Here is an 11,367-nt window from a genome sequence, read left to right as displayed (position 1 = left end):
GTTAAAATTAGTGAGCAAAAGTTTAAGAAGTAACAGAGCATTTGATTAGTTGCAAAGTGTCTCCCACTCCAAAATTATTAGTGAAAAGAAAAATTGAGGGAAAGTCTACCAAACACCTGACCTACCAAACACTCTTCCAAAGTGTCAAGTCATGAAAGACAGGAATCCTGAGCAACTGCCACAGATTGTAGGAGAATAAGGAGATGTTCCAAGTAAATATGATGTGGGATCCTGGAGTGAAAAAGAACACTAGTGGAAGATCCGGTAGCATCCAAATAAGGTCTGTAGTTTCGTTAGTAGTATCATACCAATGTTAATTTCCTAGTTTTCATAATTGTACCATGATTTGCATATTGACATTAAGGGAAGCTGAGTGAAGGTTATATGATAACTCTGTACTCTTCTAGCAACTCTTCTGATATTTTAAAATTATCTCAAAATAAAAAAGCTTAACAAATAATACCATTTACAATAGCATAAGATCTATGAAATGCCTAGGGATTTATTTAACAAAATATATGTAAGACCTGCATGCTAAAATCTATAAAGCAATGCTGAGAGAAATTAAAGATAAAGAAATACAGAGATATATCATGTTCACGAATCCAAAGACTTTAATATTACTAGATGTCAATCTTGTCCTCAATGATCTATAGATTCAACATAATCCCAATTATAATTACAACTTGTCTTTTTGGGGAAATTAACAAGGTGATTCTAAAATTTAAATGAAAATGCAAAGGACCTAGAATAGCTAAAGGAATTTTCAAATAGAACAAAGTGGGAGGATTTATATTATTGAATTTTAAGACCTATTATAAAGCAATACTATGGTATTGACATAAGGATAGATACCCAGATCAATGGAACAGAATAGAGAATCCAGAAGGGGATCCATGCATATATGACCAATTGATTTTCTTGAAAGGGCCAAGGTAAGTCACTGGGAAAAGCAAAATCTTTAAAACAAATGTTGGTGCAACAACTGGATATCTGTATATAAAAATATAAACCTCAACCCCTACCTTACATCATACACAAAAATTAACTTGAAAGAGATTACAGACCTAAACATAAGAGCCAAAACTATAAAACTTCTAGAAAATACAGGAAAAAATATTTGTGACCTTGGGGTAGGTGAAGGTTTCTTTTTTTCCTTTCTTTTTTATTTTAAAGATTTTATTGATTCGTGAGAGACACAGAGAGAGAGGCAGAGACATAGGCAGAGGGAGGAGCCCAAGGTGGGACTCGATCTCAGGACCCTGGGACCTGGTCTCAGGACCCTGGGATCACTCTCTGAGCCAAAGGCTGACGCTTAACCACTGAGCCACCCAGGCATCCCAAGTGAAGGTTTCTTAATAAGACCAAAGAAAACCAAAAAAATGAAAGTAGAACTTGGGAAAATGGAGGTCATGGAAATGAACAACATCTGCATATCAAAGGACCTGTTAAAACGAGGAGACAAATCACAGACTGGGAGACCAGGTTTGCAATATATTCATATGAGAAAGGACTTTATCAGAAAATACAAGAACATTTTTTTGCAACTCTACGATAAGACAAACAATGCAACATCGGACAAAAGCTTTGAACAGCTACTCCACGGAAGAAGATGTGCAAAGGACCAATCCCCCAGCTGTGCCCTCTCCTGGAGTGCTCCCCCCACGCTCTGTTTCACTAAGTCTCTCCCTTCCTTGAAGTCTTTGTTCAGATTTCACCTTCTCAGGGACACCCCCCACCCCCCCAGCAGTGACTACTATACTCTGTCCCGATCTCTCCAACCACACACATACCCTGGATCCACCTCCAGTGTGTCAATCTTTTCCTTTTTCCATAGCACTCATCACTTGCTACCACATTGCGAAGTTTACGTAGGCTTATTTTTCATTTTCTCTCTCCTGTGAGAATGAGCAAAAATTGTTTTTTTTCACTGATGTGTCCCAAGTGTCCTCAGTGTACCTGGCACCTAGAAGATGTTCACAAATATCCCTTTTATAAATCAGGGAATGAAAATATGGCCACCTTAATGCTTTTGTTTTTGGTTTTAATATCCTGCAATCTTACTATGATGTGTCAGGGCATGAATTTATTTTTATGTATCCTGCTGCACACTCAACATGGTTCTTGAATCTAAAGATTCCCGTCTATTACCAGTTCTGGAAAATTCTTAGCCATTATACCTTCAAGTACCTCCCCTCTACAGCCTTGTTCTTTTGTTATTTTCTTCTGGAACATCAACTGGATGCAGAATACACTGTTAATCCTATCCTTATCTGTTATCTCTTTTTCTCTGATATCTTTTTCTTTCTGTGTGTCTCTGGGTAATTTCTTTGATTATATCTTTCATTTCATGAATTCTGTTTCCAGCTACATCTAATTTGCTGTTTTACCAAAAATTGAGGTTTTAGTACTATGGAATGTTTTCATAGCCAGTTGTTTTGGTTCTTTCAAGTTTATTAATCTTTTTTGATAGTATTGTGCCAACTGCCTATAGTTTGGCTTCTTGGTTTCCCTTCTTAAAACACTAAAAAAAAGTTTAAGTTTCCTACTCAGAATTGTGTTTATTTTATGAACATAGGGCTTCAAACTTGGGATTGTGATTGCCTGTTTGTTGGTTCTATATTTGTGGAAATCCTATGGTGCCAGGTTGAGGGGGATTTGAGTTTGCTTCCAGTAGCTGAAGCTTACCAGAAATATCTCTAAGTTGATTTGACAGTTTGGGGTTTTCTGGATCACAAAGGTGATGCAAATCCAACCCCCAAACTCTTGTGAAGTGAGGACTGTGGATATGAATCGTCAGAGGACATTGGTTTTCTAGATAGAGATGAACAAGTTACCCTGTTATCCTACTTGCTCCCTTGCTTGCTGTCTCTCTTTGCCAGCTGTATTAGCCAGGGTGGTCAAAGTTGTGCTTCAGTAACAAACAGGCCCTCTCACTGATGAAACGAACAAAGGCTTATTTCTTGTTCTTGGAAAGTTTACAGGGAATCTGAGCAACTCTCCAGGCAACTGTCATGGGACCAGTCAATGATCCAGGTTTCATCAATCTCAACACAGCTCTGCCTTCTGAGCGTGTGGCATCCCCAGGCACCTGGGGACAGGGGTTAGAGATAGCGCAGGAGGGTCTGGCATCGGCTGTTGATTGCGTTAGTCTAGAAGTGGATCACATCTCTTTTTCTCAGCACGCTTTGGCCAGACCCCGTCTCAAGAACAGGCTAACTGGAAGGGGCAGGAAGCCCATTCATCTGCACCTGTAGTAAGAGGAATGTTGAACCTGGGTGGCGTTAGAAGTCATCCTTGCTCCAGCAGGTGGAATTCACCTAGATTCCCATTCCTAGGAGTGGGAGCCCTCTGAGTCCTGGCTTTGGGCATGGATGATGGTCCCAACACCCCACCTGGCACATGCCCAAGGCCCTCTCCTGTTCCTGAGGACCTTCTCTGCCTAGGATGCTGGGACTGCCTGATGCCCTGCGGTGGCTTCAGTGTCAGGGACAGCTCGTCAGTCTCCCTTCCGGTTCCCCTTAGTTTGGGTCCCTGGGTGACTCCTCTACCTTCTGTAAGCTCAGTTGCATATTGCAAATGATGCTTATTGCATTTTATGTAGCATTCCCAGGCATTTCATTTCAGGAGGTAAATATTCTTCTTATTATCCACACTTTATAGGGGAAGAAACAGGCAGAAAGCTTCAGTAACCTGCCCAAGGATACACATTGAGGTCCTGGAGCCTTGCTTCTCAGCCAGGCCTTTCTGACCCCACAGCTAGCTCCTCCGTTGGCCTTCTTTGGGACAGGGAGGGATGGTGTCTGGCACGGAGACCTGGCGCAGGCTTCTCAGAGAAGGCAACCTTTGACCTGGTCTGCAAGGATGTGAGGTCGGGGTGTGAAGAGACCCAGAGACACATGTTGGCCGCTCCATAAATATTTGCTGAATAAATGAATACATAAATAGCCAGCTAGAGGAAAGAGGATGAATAATGCTGTTGGTAAAGTGTGAGTCAGTTTCTTGCAGTGGCTCGTGTTTGACCCACGGTTTTCCTACCTGCTCTTGCCTAATTTCCCAAGCTAAACAAACCGGGAAGCACTTGTGGGAGTGCCAGGGAGTGAGTCTCTCTTGCAGGCTCAGCCGTGCAGTTACCTAAAAGGACAAGCCTGTCTGAGCTCTCAGCAGAGGCAGCACAAGAGGACCCAGCTGGGAGGTCAGCCCTGGCGCCCACGCTGAGACTGTCATCGTGGTGGCTCGAGTCCCCGGGCCGTCCCGCCAGCTCACCCTGGGGGGAGAGAAAGCAAACAGGGAAATTCTGGGTTGAGCCTGGACTTCGGTCAGAGCTCCTTCATAAACACCCTCCCTTGGTTTAGTGCGGGAGGGGACTTGAGTCTCTGGCCTGCAGGAAGGATGAGATCCAGAAAGGCCCCCAGAGGCAACCGTTCAGGGAAACTAGCGTGGGGGCCTCAGGTGGTGAGTGGGGCACCACACAGCACCCAGGGCAGGGGGTGCAGCAGACGCCTTTCAAGTACTTCCAGTTTCAGGTAATGAGAGAGATTGTGGAATAAAATCAAGAGGCCTTGTTGGCAGACACCAGTTGAGGCCCTCCTGGGAACGTTTAGAAGATGGAAATATCGTTGTCGGCTGGGATGTTTCAGAAGGGCAGCTCGTACCTATCGATCTTCTCCTGGGGGCCGGGCTGGAGTCAGTGCTTTCACACCCATTAACTTAACTAAGGCAATCCTCATAAAAGCCTGCAAAGCGGGCATCATTATCCCTGGTTCTCACATGAGGGATCGAAGATGCGACGGGTAAGGAAGTTGCTCCGGGTCACTTAGCTGAGAAGTGTGGCCTGGGGACGCTGCTTCTCCATTAGGAATGGCAGGCACGGAGCAAGAATGTGTCAACGCCATTCCTTGGGGCTCACGAACACCTGTTCGATTTTGCCTAATGCAGAAAAATGTATTTGAAGGTTTATAGATTGTTTTTTTTTTTTAAAATATAGATATTATTACAGTGTGGGCATGAAAGTCATAGTGCAGCTCCGAGGGATTGTAACTTGGCCTGGCCCCTCTGGAGGCCAAGTTCTCGGGAGGTCTGGGACAGGGCCTGGGGATGATGCTTGCCACTACAGGGCTGTGGCTGGCTCCGGTGCCCCTGACATCAAACACGCGCTATTAGAAGGGTTCCCCCCTTTTCCAGCCCCCACACGCGACATAACATTGAAGTTCCTGCTCTGGAGTTGGGGGTGGAGGGTCCAAGGCAGGCTTCTAAAGATGGGGAGTCCTGAGCAGTAGAGAATCTGCCCTTCCACTTGTGCATTCAGTCACACTATCGCCTTTGTTATTTTAATAAATGTTGAATTTTAAAAGCTCTTTAAAAATGAATTATTTATTTTATTTGAGAGAGAAAGAGAGAGAGAGATAATGTGTACGCTTGAGCACAGGAGTGGAGGGGAGGGGCAGAGAGAGAGAGAGAATCCTCAAGCTGACTCCTCTGAGCACGGAGCCCAACACGGAGCTCGATCCCAGGACCCTGAGATCATGACCATGATCAAGAGTCGGATGCTCAACCGACTGAGCCACCCAGGTGCCCCAATAAACACGTGGTTTTAGAGTAATTTCGGATTTATAGAGAAGTTGCAAAGAGAGTACAGAGTTCCCATACACCCCTCAGCCAGTTCCCCTGCGTCACCATGGTACATGTGCCAGTACCAAGAAGGTGACGTTGGTCTGTTATTAATTTGACTCCAGACTTGATCTAGATTTCCCCAGTTATCCCACCGATGCACTGTATGTGGTAGTCTTGTCTCCATAGCACAGGCTCCTCTGGTCCATGCCACGTTGGTGTTTAATACCTGCTCTGGGCCAAGGCGAGGGCCCTAGAGGTGAGTGGGGAGAGCTTTGGCCGCCGGCGGCTCGTGGTCCAGGGGGCGAGGTGGACGTGGGCAAATGCTCGCATCGTGGTGAGAAGCTCGCAGGACGACGTGGCCTGGACACAGGCAGCTCTGCTTGGGAAGACCAGCAGAGACGGGCCTGGAGTGCCGAGGAATGGCTTTGAAAGGAGGGAGGGCTTGATTGAAAAGTTAGCTTGAATCATAACGTCTAGCACTGTATTTTGATGGAATAATCGTTTTATATTTATAAAGATTCTTAATTATCTCCGGCAAATGCATTTAGCTCACTTGGTAATTGAATTAGGGAAAATGTCCTTTCAAGCATGGTACGTCGTTGCTATAATGAAAAAAGAAAGAATAACTTTAGAGCACTTCCCCACATGACCTAGACAAACTCGTTATTACCAAAAGCTGAGTAATTCCATTAAGCACCCAGGTTGGCTCTAATGTAACAGGTGTTCTAGAGATGCCGAATTAAACTTGCAAGAGACCATGGAAATTTCTTTCCTTCGGGGACCCCCTGAAGACCCCTATTTAGAGCCGATCCTTCCCTCCTGGGCCCTGCACGTGCTGCTGTTTCTGTGCTCGTATCACAACCACACTGTGTTGTGATTTTCTCTGGGTCTGTCTCACACTCTTTTACCGCCCACATGTGTGTCTTGAGAGCTCGGCCTACATCTTGCCCACTTAGGTATCAACAACAAAAAAAAGGCACATGTGACACTCCCGAACTGAGTTTTTCCACAGCCGCAAACGTTTCTGCAGAAAGCACCTTCGCAATGTTTTATCTTTGGCTGGATGTGGTTTTTTTTAGCTTTATTGCAACAACCGTGGGGTTGCACACGTCCAGGTCACTGGAATGCTGGCAACAAGGGCCTTGACTGGGGGTCCCACAGCATCAAGGAGACCGTGCTTTGGGCTTGGTAGGCAGCTCGGGGGTGGAGGTGGGCAGGGCCCCAGGAGGAACCCAGACAGATTGGCCATGAACTTGGAAGAAAAGTCAGTGTTCATCCTGGAGTTGACAGAATCACCAACCTGTCTTGAGTTGCACAGCCGCTTCTTGGCCCTTGCATGACCCAGGTGAGCGTTTTGCAAACTGGGGAGCCATCTGCCCCACACCGTATCGCCCGTCTGAGGAGCAAGAGCAGCCCTTGTGTCTCCGTGCTGAAAGCCACCCACGTTACCTGCAGGGGTGGGGCAGAGTAGGGTGGCTCCCTGGTTCTCCCAGAGGTGCATGGATTCGACAAGTAGTTCCTGAGTGCCCACTCTGCCCAGACGCTGGGCCGGGCTCTGCTGATATGGCAGGGAGCCAGCCAGACAGGCCACTTAGGGCACGGAGTCTACAGTCCAGCGTGGGGACCGGCACTGGGTTGGTAAGCGAAACAAGAAACAGGGTAACTACAGACTGATAAGTGTTATCCACCAAGGCAATAAATCGAGGGTGTGAGGGATGTGCTGGTGGGGCCAGAAAGCGCTGCCCGCACTCTGGAAGCTTGCCACCCACCTGAGCCTGCAGGGCCCGGGGCGGCCCTGGGCCCACTCTTGACAGGGCCTCTCTCACAGTGGGTGGCCTCTCCTTGCCACTCTCCACCCGTCTCCTCCCTTCTTCCTCTCCCTGTCACCTTCTCATACCAACTCCGGTGTGCACAGGCACATGGGTCGTCCTGCTGCCCTCCTAGCTCGGATGCTCCAACAGAGACCCTGCTCGTCCGTCTATGCATCCACCGTCCCAGGTGGGGACCACTCTGGTGCAATAGCTGAGGTGGGTGCAGGGTGGGTGAATGATCTGGGACACGGGTGCTCAGGAGCAGGGGCGGTGGGCATGATGGGCACAGCCGGGGGCCTCCCATGCTGCAGAGAGGCCTGGGGCCTGGGGTGGGGTCCCGTCCTACCCGTTATCACGGGGTATGTCCCTGAGCATGACTTCGCATCCTCATGCCCCAGGTGGATATGCCCGGCACCCCACCTGCCTATGTGAGCTCGCGCCCCATGGAGGGCCTCCATCCTCTGCTGCGGACTCCTGCTACCCCGCTCGGCTCACCCCACAGAAGCATCCTGGCCCCCATCAGAGGCAGGAAACTCCGAGTGATTTTGTAACTTCTGTAACGACGGGCAGATGGAAGGGCCGCTCTGCTGCCCGTAGAGACGGTTTCAAAGGGCGGCTCTGAGCGGGAGCTCGTTATCCATTTTTATAGAATTCCACATCCTCTCGGAATCTCGGGATTACAAAACGGCCGCCGAGAAATCGTGCGCCCCATTAACATCGAGACTTTTATGTATTTACAATTCAGCTTAAATTTTTACCAGGAGAGGGTTTCAGATGCAACACATGTGTTAGTCACTGCGTGAATTGCGAAACCAAGGGAGTATCTCCAAAGTGCTGGCCTTGACGGTGTAACCTGGCAAGGCTCGGGGACGAATAAAAATAACACGGCATCAGGCATCGCTGTGTCAAAGGAGCCCTCCCTGAGCCCATAGGTAGTGGGTTTGCACGAGCAGGACGGCGGCTGGTGAGTGGGGGCCGCGGCAGGAGAGCGTGTCCGGGGGGTCAGGGAGCCCGGGGCCAGTTCCAGGTCTGCCGCGCCCTGGCCAGGTGACCTGGGGCGTTCCCAGCCCTCCTGTGCGTGCCCAGGTGCCCAGGTGGTACCGCAGGGGACGGGGAGTTCGCGCTCGCCCGCCGGCCCCGGGGGGTGTAAAGCCCAGAAGGCCCCAGGTGCCGGTCCCCACGCCAGACCCGGGCAGCCCAGGGGGCGGCTCAGTGGCGGGCGCGGAGTCCGGGAGGACGGAGGGAGGTGGCGCCTGCAGCTGTCCCGCGAGCTTGGTTTCTAAACACAACAGCCCTGCGCCTCCCGCCGAGCCCCGAGCCTGCAGGTGGCTTGATGAACACGTGGTTTCTGGATGTGACATGAAAGTTAGCATTTGCACTCTTTGTCTGGGTGCCCCGGGTTTGTTTTTCCTGCTCCTACAGCCTGAGATATCCCTGACTGTGTTTATGTTGAGGCAGGACACGTGGGAGCGGGCGCTGCGCCCCGGGATCCGCCGGGCCCTGCCTCCGCCATCCTTCTGCGCAGCACCGGCCGCCCCGCCGCGGGATCCTGGGCCTGCAGAGGCGACCGGGGCACCTGCCACCTTCCCCCCCGCCTCGCCCCCGCCTCACCCCCTCGGGCGTCTGCTGACGGTCCAGCCGCATCACACCCTCTCCCTGGACCGCCCCTGTCCACCGGGGGTGTCAGCTTTCCGGGGAGTACACACGGGTGACTTCTGACCCTCACGCCACCAGGGAGTGAGGGCTGGGATGATTCCCATTCTGCAGATGGCCAAACAGAGGCTTGGGAGTGGCTTGCTTGCCCCAGGTGACACCGGCAGTACAGACAAGAGTGGTGACCGTTTCTAGTCCGAACACCCCTCTTCTGCGTCCCTCCTCGGAGATGCTGCGCCCACATGGGGTGGGGCGTGTCCGTCACCACGACCCGGGACCTCCTGCAGCCGCCCCGACAATGCCTGCTGGGGCCCTGGGGCACCGTCCCCCTCGGCTCCATCGGGGCCTCCCCGTGGGCTTGGATTATGTGCCGTCTCCCCAAACCTCTCCTGCTCTCCGGCACTGCTTTTTCAACTGCTGGCACCTTGCTTGCCTATCACAGCCGGGGACCCCAGGAGCACGGGAGCCCCAGGCTGGCGGCCCCGTGCCTCGGCCTGGCGAGCCGGGCAGTTGACGCTCAGCCTCGCCTGTTGACCGGCGACTTGTTCTTCCCTGAGGCCAGGTTCCACGTGTCTGGCCACAGGAGGTAGGTCTGCCACCAAACCCCCCCCCCCCCCCCCGGCAACCCCGGCACCCCCCGGCACCCCCCCGCTGCCTCCGCCCTCAGGTCCTTGGCTGGCCAGCATTTCAAATGATATTGTTTCATATTAAATTATTTTAAATTCCATGGACCCTGGTTTCACAATCAAATAATTCGATCTTGTTTACAAATGGAATTTTTACTTTTTGACGGTTTCTAGCTTTGCCGGGCTGGATGGTCCGCGAAAGCGTGTCCTCCCGTGCCCTCCTGCGCACCTCTGCTGCCTTCCCTGGGGGCCCCGAGGAGCCTGGGAACCGTCCTGGGAACCGTCCTAGGAACTGTCCTGGGGGCCGTGGACGAGGCTGCCCCTTCACTGCATGTGGGCCACAGAGTGGGGGGGCCCTTCTCTCCGCCTCCCACCCCCAGCCTCTCCCACTCTCCAGCTTCCACCATGAGAAACCCCACAAATGACAGACTTGCAGGGGCCTTTGATTCCTGTGGTCCCAACACCTCTATTGATGGATTAGGAAACTGACGGCTGGGGTCCCGGGCCCTGTGGCCGGCTGGGGTCCCGGGCCCCAGCACCAGGTCTTGCGATGCCCTCATCCAGGGGCCATTCTGTGGGCCACCTTCCCCTAAATCCCTGTCAGCTGGCATGACTCCTCTGGGCTACAGAGACACAAGATGTGGAAAGACAGAAGCTGCTGTGACCTCTGGGGGCTCATAATCTGGGTGTTGGGGTGGAGACAAGGAGATGAAAGGTGCTGCAGGACGAGGCCGTGGCTCAGGGGCCGTAGGAGGGAGCAAAGGGCCCAGCAGGGCCAGGTGGTGTGGAGGCGGCAGGAGAGCCCAGGAAACGGCGTCTGCAAAGCCACGGATGCAGCCGAGCTTGGCAGTCGTGCCCCGACCTGCGTCAGGGCAGATGACTGGACCCAGCTTGTGAACATCTCAGCCAGTGGACCGAATTTCAGTCTTTGCCAGCGAGTCCCCCCGTCACCCAGGAGGCTACCTCCTTACCCGGTGGTGAGGGTGGTAAAACCCAGAGGTTTTTTTCCAGTGAAGGTGGATCTTCACTGGAAACAGGTTTGTAGCTTCTCTTCGGGAAGCTTCTCTAGGCAAGTAACGGTGCAGGGGCAGATGGGCTTCATTGTTTTGTGGTCACTTGGATGGGTGACCTGGGTTGGCCCCAGCAGCAGCCCCGCTGGGCTTGGCTCGGAATGGCATCTGGCTGTTTCCACAAGTTGCCGGCTCTCTGAGGTCACAGCCGAACCTGCTAAGGAGGCCACACAATGGGCTGTCTCCGCAGGCACCCCCCGCCCCCCCGGCCGTCCCCAAAGGGGCCCAAGGCAGGCGTCCCGGCCAGCTCCGGGCTGCAGAGGGCTGCCTCGGGAAAGGCTCTGAGAGCTAGCTGGCCTATCCCGTCCCAGCTGACTTCCCAGCTGCAAGGCGGGCATGCATTCGATCAAACGTCCTGGGAGCCCAATGCGGGGCAGGGCCGATGGGCGTGGGGAACTGGCTGCTGGCTGTGGCTCCTGCCCGTCCCCCTGGGGTCCTGAGACGTCCCTGAGCCCTGGAGCCCACCTCCGTGCTCCACGTCTCAGCTGCATCACTGCCTTGCAAGGCTGTCCCCGAAGAGGTGCCTGGGGTCAGATGGGAACGAACTACCCAGGCCTCGGTGGTCCCAGGGCTCGCAGGGTTTTCAGAGATGGG

The 11,367-nt window shown here is 52.1% G+C and overlaps 1 long non-coding RNA gene across 1 annotated transcript; it reads left to right on the top strand.

Annotated features, from left to right (window-relative positions):
• The first annotated feature begins 7,298 nt into the window (after positions 1 to 7,298).
• LOC119876470 lies at positions 7,299 to 9,681 on the top strand. Its single transcript, XR_005362972.1, has 3 exons — positions 7,299 to 7,640; positions 7,823 to 8,388; positions 8,883 to 9,681. It is a non-coding gene; the product is annotated as an uncharacterized LOC119876470 (long non-coding RNA).
• The last annotated feature ends 1,686 nt before the right edge of the window (positions 9,682 to 11,367 follow it).

This window comes from Canis lupus, chromosome 8 (assembly GCF_011100685.1).
Source record: "Canis lupus familiaris isolate Mischka breed German Shepherd chromosome 8, alternate assembly UU_Cfam_GSD_1.0, whole genome shotgun sequence".
Classification (NCBI taxonomy): Eukaryota; Metazoa; Chordata; class Mammalia; order Carnivora; family Canidae; genus Canis; species Canis lupus.
Note: the sequence above shows the minus strand (reverse complement) of the source record. Positions and strands in the feature narration are given on the sequence as shown.